This window comes from Neophocaena asiaeorientalis, unplaced genomic scaffold (assembly GCF_003031525.2).
Source record: "Neophocaena asiaeorientalis asiaeorientalis breed wild unplaced genomic scaffold, Neophocaena_asiaeorientalis_V1.1 scaffold86, whole genome shotgun sequence".
Lineage (NCBI taxonomy): Eukaryota > Metazoa > Chordata > Mammalia > Artiodactyla > Phocoenidae > Neophocaena > Neophocaena asiaeorientalis.
The window spans coordinates 5,058,704-5,070,032 of NW_020175039.1; positions in this window are offsets into that span (position 1 = coordinate 5,058,704).

Below are 11,329 nucleotides of genomic sequence, written 5' to 3' on the forward strand. Positions count from 1 at the left end.
CTCAACCCCGCACCACCAGCTTCGCCTGCCTTCTGCCCGCCTTGAGCCCTCCCCCACCCCCTCTCTGATTCATCCCCCTCCTCACACCACCCACGCCCACGCCCACACACACCAGGGGTTTGTGTTTTGTCAGGAGCCTCATGTCAACCCAGCCATCTCCCTGGCAGCAACAGCTGCCAACCCCAAATACCAGAGCTGGTATTTATAGAGGAGAATATATCAGTCCGGGAAACAAGTGCACAGGAGAGGAGCTCTGGGGGGTGGGGGCCAAGTACTTGACGAGACAAGGGTGTCAGATGGCGGAGCAAGGCTTGGGGTGATGAGCCCCAGTCACTTCCCACCCCCATAATGCTCCAAGCCCCCAGCAGGAATGGAGCCCTGCAGAGGGCTTGTCCATCGCTTCACAGGCCTCCTCCTTAGTACAAGGCACTGGCTGACCCCTAAGGACATCCCTATTTCTCCATGAATGCTGGCTGTCTCTCTGTACCTCCACCTGGCACTCTACAGGCCTCTTTCAGGCCTGACCCTTTTGGAAGGCAAAGCTTGAAAATAGAGGACTGGTCTTACCCTAGCTCTGCCATTACCAGCAGATGTAATTACAAGCAGGCAGGTCCTTCACTTCTCTGTGTCCTCAACTATAAAGTGGGGATGGTCAGCCTGGCTGTGTCTACTGTCTAGGGCTTTGAAGAGGCTCAGGTAACAATATGCAGATAATAACACCTTATGTATTCTGAGCACCCATTGTGTGCCACTCCGCTAAGCACTCCCCACCCATGATCCCCAATTCTCTGACAACCCTATGAGGTAGGAAGTAGTACCGGTCCCGTTTTATAGCTCAGGAGGCTGAGGCAGTCTGACCCCAGAGTGGGTGTGAATGTGCCAGGTGAACTGCAAAGGGCTTTGTTGCTGCTGTATTTGCAAAGCCCTTTCACATTCAGTTTCTAATTTTTATCCTAGAGACGAGCTTATGAGGTGGGTGGGGAGTTCCAGGTATTCTTATCCAGCCTTCGAGTCGGTGCAAGCTGCTGTCTTCTGGTTATTTTTGTGTCTCGTCTCCCAAACTAGACTGTAGGCTCCTGGAGAATTTTGGCGATCATATGAATCCTTAGCACATCCCAGGCAGCACTGTCCTTGTTTTAGTTCAAAGTAGACTGCAAGCTTTCTTTCCCATCCCCTTATTTTGCTACACAGACACACACAGACACACAGACACAGACACACACACACACACACACACACACACACCATGAGTGGACAGGTGACTCAGCTCCCAGTCAGTCTTATAACTGCATCCCTCTGACTGCAGTGATTGGCTCAAGGGGCAGGCCTGGACCTGAGCGGGGCCAATCAGAGACCTACCCTGGAATTTATAGATGGAACTGGAATTACTAAACTGGAACCTGTGGTAACCATGTTTCCTGCCCACCGAGGAGTTCTTTCTGGCATAGGAAGAAAGAGAGGTCAGCATGCCGGGAGAAACAGAGACACCTAGAGAGGAGGAGAATGCAGGGCTAGAGGTCCTAAATTCCAGTCCCTGGGGCCCTGGTTCTGCAGTTCTCCCCTCAATATTGTGAGCTTCCCCAGTGTCCTTCCTGGCTTTGGGGCCAATAAACTTTTCCTTTATTTTTCCTTGAGACACTTGGTATTGGCTACTGTCGCTTGTAACCAAAACAATCCTGGCTAATAGACTGTAGGAGACCGTGCAACCATTTCCACAACACTAGGGAGGACAGAACATATTTGGGACTCCTCTCTGTGAATAGTCTCCAGACCACAAAAGGAAATTGCCCTTCGGACCAGCCCAAGGCCTCACTTCCTTAGTGAAATGAGGCAGAAAACAAATAAATAAATTACGCCATCTATTCTCTAGTCAAAATCAACATTTACCAGACTTCGCTCTGAACCACTTGGAGCTGCTTCCAAAATTCGGTTCCACCCCTGAGGATCTGCTAGCCTGGAGGGCAGCGAAGCAACACTCTGAGGCTTGGAAGGCAGGTGAAAGAGGCGCATATTCCAAACCATGTCCTGAACCAGGCAGGGAGCACCACTGGAGTAAGAGTTTAGACTCCCCTGAGGACTGCTTAGAACTGGACTTCCTAAAAATAATGATAATTTATCTGGATGGGTAATGTACTTGGCACATAATTCAAGAGGTCCTATTCTGTGGGTTGCCTTTTCACTCTCTTGATAGTATCCTTTGATGCACAAAAGTTTTAAATTTTGATGAACTCCAGTTCTCTATTGCCTGTGCTTTTGGTGTCATATCCAAGAAATCACTGCCAAATCCAATGTGAAGAACGTCATCCCCTGTGTTTTCTTCTAAGAGCTTTACAGTTTTATGTCTTTGATCCATTATGAATTAATTTTCATATATAGTATAAGGTAAGGGTCCAACTTCATTCTTTTGCATGTGAATATCTAGTTTTCCCAACACCATTTGTGGAAAAGACTGTCCTTTTCCCCTTGTTGAAAACAATTTAGCCATATATGTGAAGATTTTTTTCTGGGCTCTCTATTCTATTCCATTGACCTATATATCTGTCCTCACACCAGTACCACACTGTTTTGATTACTCTAGCTTTGTAGCAAGTTTTGGAATCAGGAAGTGTGAAACCTCCAACTTTGTTCTTTTTCAAGATGTTTTGGCTATGTAGGGTCCCTTGAGATTCCATATGAATTTTAGATAGAAGGAATTTTTCTATTTCTTCAAAAAACATTGGTGGGGTTTTGATAGGGATTGCATTGAATCTGCAGATCACTTTGGGTATTATTGACAGCTTAACAATATTAAGTCTTCCAATCAGTGAATACTGGATGCCTTTCAATTTTTGTGTCTTCTTTAGTTCAGCAATATTTTGTAGCTTTCAATGTACAAATCTTACGTCTCCTTGGTCATGTTTATTTCTAAGTATTTTATTCTTTTTGTTGCTATTGTAAATGAAGTTCATCATGAGGGGTTTTCCCTTTATTCTGTTAATGTGGTATATTATACTGATTGATTGTCATATGTTGAACCATCCCTGCATTCCAGGAAAAAAATCCCATGTCATCATGTGTATAATCCTTTTAATATGCTGTTGAATTTGGTTTGCTAATATTTTGTTGAGAATTTTAACATCAATATTTATAAGGAATATAGATCTGTAGCTTTATTTTCTTGTACGTCTTTGTCTGGCTTTGGTATCAGGCTAATGCTGACCTCACAGAATGAGTTAAGAAATATTCCTTCCTTTTCAAATTTTTAGAAGAGTTTGAGAAGGGTTGGTGTTAATTCTGAAATGTTTGGTAGAATTCACCAAGAGAGCTGTCTTGTCCTACTTTTATCCTTATTGGGAGGTATTGAGTCATTCTTCTTAATATCCTCATTTGTATTTATTTTCCTTTTTTTTTTTTTTGGCCATACCGCACAGCATGCAGGATCTTAGTTCCCTGACCGGGGATGGAACCCATGGCCCCTGCAGTGGAAGCGCAAAGTCTTAACCACTGGACCGTCAGGGAAGTCCCTCCTCATTTGTATTTCACTGGATGGATTTACCATAATTTATTTGGCCAATTGGCCAATTTTTTATTGATAGACATTTATATTTTTTCCAGTCTTTTGTTATTATAAACAATGCTGATATGAACATCCTTGGGACAAACTTTTGAACATATACATTTTGGTAAGGTGTCTAAAAAAAAAAAAAGTAGCACTCACATTATTCTATGGTCACACCTCTCACCTGAGCTAAATAACATTGGAAACGGGAAGGTACACCAAGACAAACCATTGCACTCAGGGTTTGCCGGGAAAAGGGGACAATTTATAAATGTGTGTACATGGTATGGTCCCTTGTACAATGGGTGTTACCAATATATTTTGTTAAATCAATTATAGAAGGAAGTCAGTCTTGTTTGCTTGAAATCTTCCCAGATTACTCTGACCTTGGAGAATATTGGAAACTTAAGGTTGGAGGTAACTTCATAGGTCATGAGGTTGACCAATCCCACACCCCCACTTCTCAGTTAAGGCTTAACTAGTTTCTGCTGTGACTCCAGCAAGCACCGCTCTAGTTTGAACCCCTCTACTGCCTGGGAACTCCAGGCAGCCCATTCCATTTCACAAAGAGTACTGGGTACCTAACAAGCCTCTGTTACGGGATAGCAGACAGCTTGGCTGTTAGAAAACATTTCCTTATATTTGAACCCAGGAGATGTCTCTGCTATGCCTCTTATTCCGCCCTGGGAGCCAAACAGAGCAAGAAGAAACCGCTTTCAGAGATCCAGTCTTCAAATATTTGGGGGCAGTGCTCACGCCTTTTGGAGACTTTGCCTGTTTCACCATTCCCAATTTCTCTCCCTTCCCTGAACTAATTAACCAGCAAAACCCAAACTCATCATAGCCTCCAAGGCCCCACAGAACTGGCCCTGCCCATCTTGCCAACCTCAGCTCACTCACCTCTCCTTTGGGTTCACCTCACTTCAGCCACATAGCCTCTTTTCTGCTGGGTGACACTGCCAAGCTCTCCCTTGCCTTCCCCTGAGCTGACTAGAGGGCTGTGGAGGCCTGGGCAGACCTCTGAACCTCACAGAGGGCTCCCTAGAAGACAAGGGCTCTGGCTACCCAAAGGACCTCCCAGACCCCATAGATGGCATGGATAGGGGCAGGTGGCTATTATGGGTAGATCGCTGGGATGGGGACACTGACTTGGCCAGCACAGGGCATTTGGATCGAGGAAAAAACTGAAAGAGGTCAAAAAGGAGAGAACCAGAAGCACCTTTTCCACCCTGCCCTGTCAGGGCGTATCTCACCCACCCCTGGTCTACTCCAGGAGCCCAGATGTGAGAGGGGTGCTGATGCCCCCCCACGGTGCACTCTCCTTCCACTGACCGACCGCCACCTCCGGGGCTGCCTTTGTCCCTTGGTCCAGGGCCCATCCTCCTCCTCTTTCTGTTTCCCAGCATCCTCATGCTTCCATCCCAAGATGGGCTGGGCCAGGAGACAGCCATTGCGTGAGAGCCTTGGGGACAGCGTAGCAAGTATGAACTCTGAGACCTGGCTCTTGCCTCAACTTTAGCACTTTGTGGGGAGGTAGGAGGCCCAAGCAAGGGGGTGTGGAGGTGGGGTGGTCAGCCAGAGGCTAAGATGTGGGTGCTTATCCTGGAAGTTCACCAACTAACCATCTGAACTACCTGGGCGATTCCTGTTTCCTCTCTGGCCCTGTCATGCTTAGATGTGAAAAGGGATCAGGCTGGGTCATCTCTGGAGCCCTCACAGCTTCTGACATCCTGAGTCTTTGGGCTCAGGGGGTGGGACATGGAGGGGTCCCTGGCTGAACCCTCCCTGCCTCAGCGCTCCCAGAGCCCCTCCCCCTGACGGTCCCCTTCCATGCTGTCCGCCCCACCCCCATCTTCCTCTCAGCTCCACAGGCGGCTGAGGAGCCTGGAGTGACTGTAAAAGGGAAGGAATGTCCAGAGGCAATTGTTCCTTCCTGATATCACCAGGGGGAGGTTGAGTTGGGGGGCCCAGCTGGAAGGGTGGCGTCAGGCTTCTCCCTGAATCTCATCTCCCCCGCGCTGCACTGACCCCCCCCTGCCGCACGCTTAGCCAGCAATCCACCCCCTCTCATCTGCCACCATCCACATCTCATTGGCTTAAGGCCTCCTAGCCTCCCTCTCCCAATTTTCTTCACCTCCTGACCCCAGACCCTCTCCTGGGCCCCTTCCTTCACGGCACCCCACCCCCCTGACCTAGCTCCTTCTCTGGGGAGGCTCCGCAGCCCGGTTCCAGCACCCTCCAGCCCCACACTCCTTTTACAGACATGGAGCGCTGCAGGTTTTCTGCCAAAGTAGGAGAAGTCTGAGGCTAATCTCACCTCCTCCCAGCTCCCCAATTCTACCAAATAGGATGCCTTGCAGACTGGGGAGAAGAGGTGGGGGGAAGCTGAGCCTCAAGGGGAGGAGCTAATGAGACGGTGGAGATGAAAGTGCTTTGTGGACTCTGAGCATCCTGTAAATTTCAGGTGTTATTTGAATCAGTAAGAGGTTTGAGGCGGGGAGGATGGAGACAGCAGAGGAGGGGGCTTTGCTAGCACGAAGGGAAGGTCCCCAGGAAGGCATCCTGGTGCATTGGGAGCAGCATATGGCCGGGAGTCAGGAGGCCGGAGTCCTGGGCAGCCCTGGATAAGCTGAGTGACCTTGGACTGGCTGCATCCCCTCTGGGTTTGTTTCTCCTTGCTTAAAATGAAATATCCTGGATGTCCCCCCCCCCACCATTCTGACCCCCAAAAGAGGAGTGAGAGAGACCCTTTCTTCTGAAAAGTTGCCTCCCTGGGCTGCCTTCTCTGAAGCCTTTTTGCTCAGATAGATTCATCATCAAGCCAAACCCAGACACTGGCGCATCCCCAGAACAGACCCAGTCCCACCATGTGTTGATGAGACGTGGCTACACCTGCCAGCAGAAATGGACACACGTTCTCCCTCCCCTCAGGTTGCCCCTGACTGCCCGACCTCTCCTCCTCCCTCTCCCCTGGCTCCCATCCTGACTGTGTGAGCGTTTGGTCCTGCCCAACAAAATGGATGCAGCCCCCCACCCCCTCCTGGGCTCTTGGAGTCTCAGTTGTCCCCACACATCTCTCCCCCCACCACATCCAGCCACCTCCCCACGATCCCCAGCTATCTGTGGAGGATACCCTTGAACTTCTCCAAATCCCCCCAGTCCTGAGCCATTTCCTAAAGAGGCAGGGGAGCCCTCTCTCCCCAGCACAAACACACACGCACCCTCCCCTCAGCTGAAACCCCCAAGAAGAACAAGAGAAAACTCTCTTTGACCAGACTAGGGTATATCTGGGTGGAAGAGGGGCAGGGGTGTGAGAATTGGAGTGGGAAGGTGTCAGGGTGAGTTGAGAGCAGCTGAGAAGGTGTAGGGTGGCACTGAGCCCTGCTCCATCCTCCGTGGAAGGGGATTTCATGGGCTTCTCTATCTACCCACAGACTCACACCCTAGAGAGTCACTCAAGGCTTAACTCTAATCCCTCTGCTGAAATGTAAGCCCCTTCTTTCTTTCTTAGACCTTAACCCAGATAGAGAAAAGCAGCTTCCTTTCTTCCCTGGAATTCTCTGCCACGTTCTTAGTGCCATCACTCAGCCCTCTCTTCTCCCTACTTTATCCCCATTCCTTTCATCTTTCTTCATAGGCTTTTTTTGGTTTCAGTCCCTCCAGTTTGGTCATATCCCTGCTGTCTTGGGTGCTTTCCAGGTTTTCTACATCCTCTGAGGCTGTAGAGTGCTTTAAACAGGGGCTGAGCAGGCTGGCAATGACCTCACAGGGCCGCTATGCACAGTTGCTATCTATAGCCTTATAGGCTCAACCGCCTCTTCCTCCAGCCAACTGAGTCACAGTCAGCTTGGAGTCCACTCAGACCCCGGGGTCTTCTCTGCCACTCCAGATCACAGCCCATTACAGCACCCTGAGCCGTTCTTACTGCTGGCTCAAATGCTTATTCTCTGTATCATCCAAATACACAATGAAAGTTGAGTCTTGGGTTCCAGAAGACACCCATTCTTGGTCTCTCGGTGTTTTTATAGCCCCAGTCATCTACCCTCTCACACCTGTCCAGATAGACAGTCAATGGCCTAAGTTCCATTTGACTCTGTGGACGTATGGACAAGGGGAGGAATTTGGGGAGCAGCTGCTGGGCCGCTGCCCGCGTTCAAACTGGATCTACCACTCTTCGGTGAGTTGCTTCACCCCTCTGAGCCTCCGTTTCCTCATCTGTGAAATGATAAAGCAGCATAGGATTTGGGGAAGATTAAATGAGAAATTGTCCGTAAAGCACTTAGCACAGTGCCTGGCACACAGTGAGTGTTCAGTAAGTGCCAGCCATTACTAAAATATTTTATCCCCTTTGGACCGATAAGGAAACTGTTTCATAGAGGTCCAGGAACTAGCTTGAGTCCTTGCTTTAGGACAGCAGGTAGAGGGCCAAGATTCATAGCCAAGACTGCCTGACTCCAAATCTCTCTATCACAGGCTATGCTGTCTCTGACAATAACGTAGCTACCACTTACCGTATACGAGGCATGGTATTCTGGACACCTGCCATATAAAATCACTGCATCTCTGATCTTCACAACACTGGGAAGTAACTATTAACCTCATTTTACAGTTATGGATACTAGGCTCAGAGAGGTTAGGTAAGTTCCCTAAGGTGGCACAGCAAGTAAAAACAAAGTCTGGTTTTGAGCCTTAGTCCATGGCTCCTAGAAACCCAGCTCATTTCTCTGTGTGGTCGCTAAGTCCTTGCCATAGACTGACGTGGCAGGCTCAGCTCTAGGTCCTTCCCCTTTTAACTTGGCCTTACCTGGGAATCTCCACTGAAAAGTCCTTTGTCCAGTAGTGGACAAATCCCTCCTGACATTCTGCCCAGCTCCTCTCCCCAACTCCACTGCCCTCCAGAGAGGGGGCTGGGCTTGGAAGGGGCAGGTTTTAGGGAGTTAGGGACCAGCAGCAGAGGAATCTGGCCTTCATCCCACAGGAGCTGGGGGGCACTGAAGATTTCCTGTCTGGGGAATATAGGGGCCACTCTGCCCTGTGCCACCCTCAGGCCAGTCAGGCACTGGGGCTCCCCCTCAGGCTGGAGGGGCTCCCTTCAGGGTACCCTGGCCCCAGACTGCCCCCAACAGGCCTGGGACGAGGCCGTAGGCAACAGTACCCACAATTCTGTCCTGGAGAGGCTGCCTGGAAGACTGGGACTGGGGGCTGGGCTTGGTCCTGTGGCCTCAAGGTTCTAAAGAAACTCTGGGGTCTACTGTCAGCTGCTGGGGATTCCCACTGCCCAGCTCCCGGGCCCCAGAGCCTAAAGACATCCCAGATACACTCCTCTTCCCAATTTTAAAGGTCCTGAGAGATTCAATTTGTTGAAAACGGAGAGCACTGGAATTTTTGTTTCCCCACCCACAGTGCTCAGAACTCTATCCCCCCAACTGTCCCAGAGAGCCCCCCCCATTGCCCCCTCCCCATCCAGCCTCAAAAAGATGGGCCAGGCTCTCCCTCTGCCTTTCCCCAGGCTCCCCAGCCATCCTGGGTACCAGAATAGACCACTGACCACCTGCCCTGGGGGCTGGGAGGGGCCCCAGCCGGCGCTGCCACTCAGGCTGGGGGAGGGGATTGGGAAGGGGGAGCTGGGACAGCAGGAGGGTGCTCCAGGCCCCCAGGCCACTTCCAGCGGCTTCTCAGTGTAGTGCAACGGGCTCCCCACCAACACCCGACAGGCAGCCTGTGTCCCCACTCCCCAGCCTGGACGGGTCTGGAGTGCCAGACACCCTCTCCGGACGGGGCTCCGGCTGAGTCTCTGCCCACAGCTTCCCCTCCTCTCCAGGTCACTCCTCTTCCCCTCCCCCTCCCCCTCCAGGTCTGTCTCCACCTCCCCCAGGGTCCCTGCCCCCCAAGCCCCAGCCGGGTTTGCTGGGTCTCTGCCCCCATCCGTCCCCCAGCTCCCTCTAAGTGAGGATGCCCTTGCTTGGTGACCGCACATTCCAGCCTTACTGGGGTCAGGAGGGCTTCCTGCCCGATGTGGGATCCCCGCCCCCACCCCTAGCTCCCGGCAGCCTCTCCTGGTCGTCCAGCTGCTGGCCCTTTGCTGCTCCCTTCTCGCACACCTCCCCCAGCCCCAGGCCCAATTTAGCGCCTTTAATCTTCCCTGTAATGCAATCTGACTGTTTCCTGAGCACACACTGCACTTCCCAAACTGCCGGTCCCTGGAGAGGGGCGGGGTGGAGGCAGGGTGGCCTCCGCTCTTCCCTGCATTGGAGCACCGCCCTACCTAGCCCCATCCCGGGCACTCCTGCTGTTCCCCTCTTCTTTTCCCCACCCCTAGGAGGCCCCAGGGAGCTCTGGCTGGGCAAGTCTCTGCCATGTGGATTCCATAGCCCAGGCCTGACACGACCCTGATTCCTCACCTCGTCTTTTCCCACCTCCTCAGAGCCTTTGCCCATGCTAATTCCCTCTGCCTGGAATACCCTCATCTCCACAGTGCACTTCTTCCTATGAAACTCTTACCCTCTCCCCTCTCAAGGGCCAGCTTAAGCCCGGTTTCCCAAATTCCAGAGATTGCCTGGGCCCCTAATCCCAGGTCTGCCTCACACCAGCCATGTGACCTTGAGCAGGTTGCTTCCCTCTCCAAGTCTCCACTTGCTCATCTGTAAATGGGGATCATAATAGTGCATCCCTCAGAGGGTGGCTACGAGGTTTGAGTTACTTTACATAAAGTGCTGAGAACAGTTCTGGGTACCTGGTAAGTGCTATTTAAGTGTTAAACGAAAATATATTTTCCTGCCTTGTATTACAATGACTTTACTTCCTCCAAGTTAAGACACCATGAATTGTGAAGCACCTCATTTATTTAATTACATCATTTCAGGGGGAAAAAAGAAGCATGACTGTATGTAACGTACAAATTATCTGTAAGCGGTCTTCCAATTTCATATATGTGTAAATTGTTCGGTTGCGATATTTGTGTAGCAGACTCTCTGCTTCTATCCAGTCTCCTTTTCAGCTTCTTGTGTATTCATTGTTTACGGTCGGTGCCCAAGGGCTTGGGTTCAGGTTCTTACTCCCAAATTGTATTTAGCTAGGGGATTTTTAGTAAATTCTTCGGCTCCTTTAAGCCTCAGTTTTTCCTAAATAGCTAAAATAATTCACAATTGTAGTGGATATTAAATGAGATGATATATGTTTAAGGCGTTTAGCCCCTTATTGGATATTCAACCAGGACAGCTATCATTACTGTGATGATTTTTAAACTTTTGCTGGAATCTGGGCTCTCCAAGGACGAGAGAGGTGGAAGAGAGCTGGTATTACATGGTTGAAGTGCCCTCCAGTGGCCATATCGGAAAACTGCAGGCTTCTGATGCGCTGCGGGAGTCCTTCCTTTGCTGGTCCAAGAACTAACTCAGCCACCCCCAGCCCGGTACAGGCTCATCCAACCCTCCTGGAATTCTTCACATTATCTTTCCTTTTACAGAGGCCATAAGAGGCTTTTAAAAAGTACTTAATAGGATACGAGACTAGGAGCAGAGCTTTAACCCAGGAAGGCTACAGCCTGGACATACACTGTCTCTCAAAGCTTGTGGGCCCAGGGCCCTGCGGCTGGGAGGTTGGGTGGTGGAAAGCTGTGTGCTGGGCATCGGTTCTCCTCTGACCTGGACACTATGGGATCTGGCATGTGAGAGACCCCTCTTGCTGCCCACATCCAAAACTCTAGCATAGAACAAGTGTAGCCCCTTCCAAGTATCTACTTCTGGGCTGTGACAGATTTGTATTTTGTTCACCCTCCCTCCCTCTCTTCCT